The 5,911-nt window shown below is 43.9% G+C and overlaps 1 long non-coding RNA gene across 1 annotated transcript; it reads right to left on the bottom strand.

Moving 5' to 3' along the window:
• Positions 1-1,872: 1,872 nt before the first annotated feature.
• On the bottom strand, positions 1,873-5,873 carry LOC121024232 (uncharacterized). The gene is made up of 3 exons (XR_005787647.1): positions 5,414-5,873; positions 4,826-4,898; positions 1,873-3,020 (listed from the first exon to the last, which is right to left on the bottom strand). It is a non-coding gene; the product is annotated as an uncharacterized LOC121024232 (long non-coding RNA).
• Between the last annotated feature and the right edge of the window lie 38 nt (positions 5,874-5,911).

Genomic DNA, 5,911 nt, shown 5'->3' with positions numbered 1-5,911 from the left:
AAGCAGGCTCCAGGCTCTGAGCTGTCAGCCCAGAGCCTGACGCGGGGCTCAAACTAATGAACCACGAGATCATGACCTGAGTGGAAGTTGGACACTTAACCGACTGAGCCACCCAGGTGCCCTCATGTCCCCTTTTTAAAATCAGTTTTCTTTTTGGGGCGCCTGGGTGGCGCAGTCGGTTAAGCGTCCGACTTCAGCCAGGTCACGATCTCGCGGTCCGTGAGTTCGAGCCCCGCGTCGGGCTCTGGGCTGATGGCTCAGAGCCTGGAGCCTGTTTCCGATTCTGTGTCTCCCTCTCTCTCTGCCCCTCGCCCGTTCATGCTCTGTCTCTCTCTGTCCCAAAAATAAATAAACGTTGAAAAAAAAAATTTTTAAATTAAAAAAAATAAAAAAAAGAAAAAAAAAAGAAAATAGGAACAGAGCAGTGATTTTAAATCATGTTTCCACAGGTCAGTGCTATTCTAGAAACAGAACTGAGGTATCTCCTGCCAAAAATGAATAATGGTAGCCTATTTCTTGGTTTATGAATTGGTAAGAGAAAAAAAATGGTTATTAGAATTATATCAATTTTGTATTTTTATCCTATCCATCTTACTTAAACTTTGGTGTTACTACCACGTAGCTATTAATAAGATGGCAAAGAGATATAAATCTGTAGCAAACACATAGGAAGAGAAAAAGAATTCTGAAATTGCCGAGGACTTAATCTCATAGTTTCTTATTTTTAAGGAAATATACTCCTGGTTGTAATATTGTATTTTTTATAAAACAGTCATATTTTCTTCTAGTAAAAGTGTTCCCAGTTTCTGGGATGAATTAAATATATCAATATTTTATGGTGCTCATACCTGATGACCATAATATTCGGGTATTTTTCTACTGAAATAAGTTGGGAAACAGATGTCAAACAGAACGAGCAAACAATTTTATCAATTTTTGTCTATTTATATCCTGACATTGCAGAGAGGCTATAGGCTGTTAATGCTAAAAACACATTTTCAGATAATAAGGTACACCAACGAGAGCAACATAGCCTGAAAATGTTTTCCCGAAGTATGTGGTATCTCAAATAAACTTGGAAGGATACATCAAATCTGGAAAAAAATGCTTTTGAAATGCAAAGAGAGGCAATAGTTATTTTTATGGCATTTGGTGGCAACGTTAATTTTACAGCCACATTTTAAATAATATTATTCACATTGTTCAGGTCATTGTACATTATAGAAATTTTTTAAACTACTAAAGCATCAAAAGAGGTAAATAACCATACTAGTCCAGTGGACTATTACTAACATTTTGATGTACTTGATTTTCTGTGCCACTTTTTAACAGTTGTAATTAACTGACAACATAATTTTGTATCCAGAGTTTTTCAGTTAAGATGAAAACTTAAACTTTTTCTCACATTATTAAAAAAAAAAAAAATCTGTCTGGAGTGCGTGGGTGAGTCAGTTGGTTAAGAGACCAACTTTGGCTCGGGTCATGATCTCATGGTTCGTGGGTTCGAGCCGCACATCAGACTCTGTGCTGACAGCTCAGAGCCTGGAGCCTGCTTCAGATTCTGTGTGTCTCTCTCTCTCTCTGCCCCTCTCCCGCTTGCACTCATTTCTCTCTCTCTCTCTCAAAAATAAATAAAACATTAAAAAAATTTTAATATGGGGCGCCTGGGTGGCGCAGTCGGTTAAGCGTCCGACTTCAGCCAGGTCACGATCTCGCGGTCCGGGAGTTCGAGCCCCGCGTCAGGCTCTGGGCTGATGGCTCGGAGCCTGGAGCCTGTTTCCGATTCTGTGTCTCCCTCTCTCTCTGCCCCTCCCCCATTCATGCTCTGTCTCTCTCTGTCCCAAAAGTAAATAAACATTGAAAAAAAAATTTAAAAAAAATTTTTTTAATAAAAAATAAGATAAAATAAATCTGTGGATGTGGTATCTTAACAGATGCATAATTTAACACTGTAAAGATATATCAATTTATGTACTATTCCCTTATTCTGTATATTTAGGTTAAAGTGTTTCATCTTTCACTATTATAAGCCTGAAATGAACACAGTAGTTGATGTCTTTGTTTGCCTCTGTCCATTTCCTGCTCTTTGTGGTATGTAGGTCTTGCTCTGTCCTCCATCAGCCATGTGGTTTGAGGAGGACTGACCCAACTTCAGGAGTGGGAGCCTGGCCGTTATTGGCCATGGAGGTTGGTTCAGGGAGAAGCATATAATCATTTAAAAAAGATAGTATGTTAGAGCACCTGGGTGGCTCCATTGGTTGGGTGTCTGTCTGACTGTTGGTCAGATAAATAAATAAACTTAACAAAAAAATTTTTTTTAAATACATTCCCATGACACTCTTCACTCAGAAAGATCATTTGGAAACTTCTGAGGCAGAATTACTATTTGTGGCACCAGAGTGTCTCCCAATGTATCACATAAACATAGCCATAGCACAAAATTCTCGTTCAAATCATTCAAGGTCACAGTGAATGTGATTCAAGAAAAATAAAGAGGGGGCCTGACCTGTTTGGCAAACAGAAAGGAAAGGAAGGGCACCTATCTGAAGCCATGACAGAATTTACGTCCAGAGAAAAGGCTGGTGAGATAAGAATCAGCATATAAAAAGCAAATGTATTAAAGTTTAGGACATCTACGTTTCAGAATTGTAATTTAGTTCATAACTTAGTTCATTCGTTTAAAATTCTGTGACAAAAGCACTATTCTGTGGACTAGAAAGGTTTCTGAATTACCAAATGTTAGCAGAACTAAAATCATCAACAACAACCCTCTTTACCCCAAGGGTGTTCAATGTCTGTTCTACACATACCCTTCCGGTCCTCAGACTGAGGAGCTCAGGGACTGAGAGAGAAAGAAGGGAGTCAGTAAGGAACTTGAAATCAAGGAAGAGTGTCTACTGCTACCAGAAGAGACATGTCTACTTTTGGCTGTCCAGAGTCATATCAAAGGCTGAAAGATGTGGTCACACTGTTGTGAAGTCTGAATGGATTGAGTGAATCCTGGAATCTTCAGGTCACTGCTGACAAAAAGAAACCTAAATGAGTAAAAGTTCATGGATCCCTGCCCTCTTTTCAAGTGACAAAGAGTGCTTGTTATGTACAGGGCAGGCTGATGGAGCTTGGGAGCTAGGAGATCACACTAAAGGAAATTATCTATGAGCCAGTGGGAGACAAATTTGTCTAATACAAGGCTCTAAGCTAGTATACACAGAGACTTCTGATCCACATGCAGTGCTGGGCAAGCTTTAATTTAAAACCCAGTCTGGGGCGCCTGGGTGGCTCAGTCCATTAAGCATCCCTCTTGGTCTCAGCGCAGGTCATGATCTCACAGTTCGTGGGTTCGAGCCCCGTATACGGCTCTGTCTGATGGCACAGAGCCTGCTTGAGAGTCTGTCTCCCTCTCTCTCTGCCCATCCCTTGCTCTCTCTCTCAAAAAAAAAAAAAAATAATAATAAATAAATAAACATTAAAAAATTTAAAACCCAGTCCCTTGGCTATAGTATAGTTACCAGCTACAATGGCTGGCAGGTTGCCAATGTTTTATATACTGCCTTCTGAAACACTGAATAGCAGTTCTGACCCTCATTAAAAGTAGGTGGATACAAATATTTTAAGTGCCTTCTAAAAATATGTATAATATATTAGGAGAATACAGGAAAACTTGAGATAGAAGAACAAGACCAAAGGAAGAGCTAAGACATAGATATGACTGCCCTGTGGATCCGCTCATTTCCTGCAATGACCCGCAAACTTGGCTTTGAGCTGTCTGCCAGGCAAGACACAAAGAGTAACATGAGCACTTGAGATGAGGATTTGCACTGTCCGTAAGGAATAGGCATATTTGTGTTTTTCATGGGAGGATGGGGCAGGAGGAAGGAGTTTTCCAGATATTAATATTTGGTAACTAATTAGTTATGAAGGTCTCTAAGCTGCCATTATAACCATTATTACTTTCATTCATATAGCACTTAAAGCTCTGCAGGGTAATTTACACACTTTCTTTACTTTGCACAAAAATCTGTGATGCAAGATTTGAGAGGATGGTGTTATTAAAGCAAAATGTATCTCTCACTCATGCATCAAGGAGCTTTGCCTCACTGGGAACACAATGAAAAGGAGAAAATAAGTAGAAAGATCTCTGAGATAACAAACCAAATAGCACCAAGGGTATGCATAGAAAAGAGCTCCTCACTCAGAACCTACATCCCCTTACTTAACCTGAAATTCTAATAAGGTTAGCTAACTCCCTTCCTAAAACCACAGCAGATTAAAAGTTAACAAAACAGGGGCTGTTACAGAGAGGCACTCTGAAAGGACTCCCAAAAGCAGTGTGGTGTAGAAACTGAAAACCCTAGAAACACTCACCAAATAGCATGGGCAAGGATGTGTCAAGGGGTCAGAGTTTCTCTCGCCTGGACCCTGACCCTCCATGAATCAGTTGTTCACATAGGAAATGACATGAGATCATGATCACCCGCCCCCAACCCTTATAGCCTTTCAGAGACCTTCCATGGTTGATGAGATAAAATCCTTATTTAAAATGGCCCACAAGGTCCGGCAAGGTCTGGCTTCCGCCGCCTGCCTCTCTGGCCGGTCTCACATTCCCTCTCACTTCTACCCTACCTGCGTAGACTGCTGTTGCACAATATCTTCTCCTTACCTTGGAAGTGTTTCACGGCCGCCTCTCCTGGGCAATCCCAAAGGTCATTTCCTTGGGAAGCTTTACTGAATCCTGGAGTCTAGATTAGGTTTCCCTGTGAACCCTCAGCCCCTTGGCATTTGAGAGTTGATCCCAGTTGCATTTGTTAGTCTGATTGTTTGATACCTGTTTGCTCCGGGGGCTGTGAGTTCTGGGAGGACGACGGCCAGGTCTGGAACACATGCAGAATAAATATTTACTGAAAAAGAAAAAAGGTATGTAATGTCATAGGACAAGCATGATACATCTCCCTGGTAAGTATTTCAATTTTACTACAAGATCTTTTCAGGAAGGGAGAATCTATTATTTTCATATGAATTTTAAAGCTAAAACAAGATCCCAGGAATGCTTCAGCCTCTGCCCTCCCCCACCCCCCAGGCTTCTGAAGACATTGTGCTTAATATGGAAACACGGTGTGGTAAAAGATCCATTTCCCCAGGCGTCTGGATAGCCAAGGCTCACGTGCAAATATAACTTATTAATACTGAGAAATCTGTCCCGAAGAGGGGGAGTGACTTGGCACGTGTTACACGGCCAATTACAGGTGAGGCTGACGCCAGGACCCAGGTCTCCGGGGGCCTGTCCTGCCCACTGCTTTTCATTAACACACAGCACCTGCCACCTGCTCCCTACTGCAAAGGTCCCCTCCCTCCCGGCCACATCTGGGGCTGATGCTCTAAGCCAGCCACAAATACATTTCAAGTTATGACCAACCAGAATTGAGAAGCGGGGGGCAGGGGGGTAGAAACCCAGGCGGTCCGTTCCCGGCATCATAAGCTGGAGGCTTTTCGCCTGGCCCTCAGGACTGGGCAGTTTCCCTCGAGGGCTGCAAACGCGGCCAAGCTTCGCTCGGGCCCAAACCCGAGGGGCTCTCCCCCTAGCGGCGCAAACGCAGGACTGCAGCGCGTGCCGGAGCCACCGGCAGGCTGCTCTTCTGAGAAGTGCAGGCGGTATTCACGGGGCTGGGAAGCGGGAAAGCTCGGGAGTAACTAACGAAAGACAACACCCCGCAGGAGCCGACGCGGCTGCCCGGCTTCGCGGTCCTGCGCGCAGAGGTTGGCCTCAGCTGCCGCTTGAGGACACCGAGACCCCCTCGGGCTTCCGCCGGGGAGGGCGGAGGTCCCCGGCCGGCACCTCCGGGATGCGGCCGCATTTCCCGCTCCGTGCGCCCGGCCCGCGCACGCCGGGGCTCGCCGGCTGGGCCAGGGCGCT

The sequence above is a fragment of the Herpailurus yagouaroundi genome, unplaced genomic scaffold (assembly GCF_014898765.1).
Source record: "Herpailurus yagouaroundi ecotype Mexico unplaced genomic scaffold, PumYag 61521, whole genome shotgun sequence".
NCBI lineage: Eukaryota > Metazoa > Chordata > Mammalia > Carnivora > Felidae > Herpailurus > Herpailurus yagouaroundi.
The sequence above is the reverse complement of the archived record's forward strand: the minus strand, read 5'-3'. Positions and strand labels throughout refer to the sequence as shown.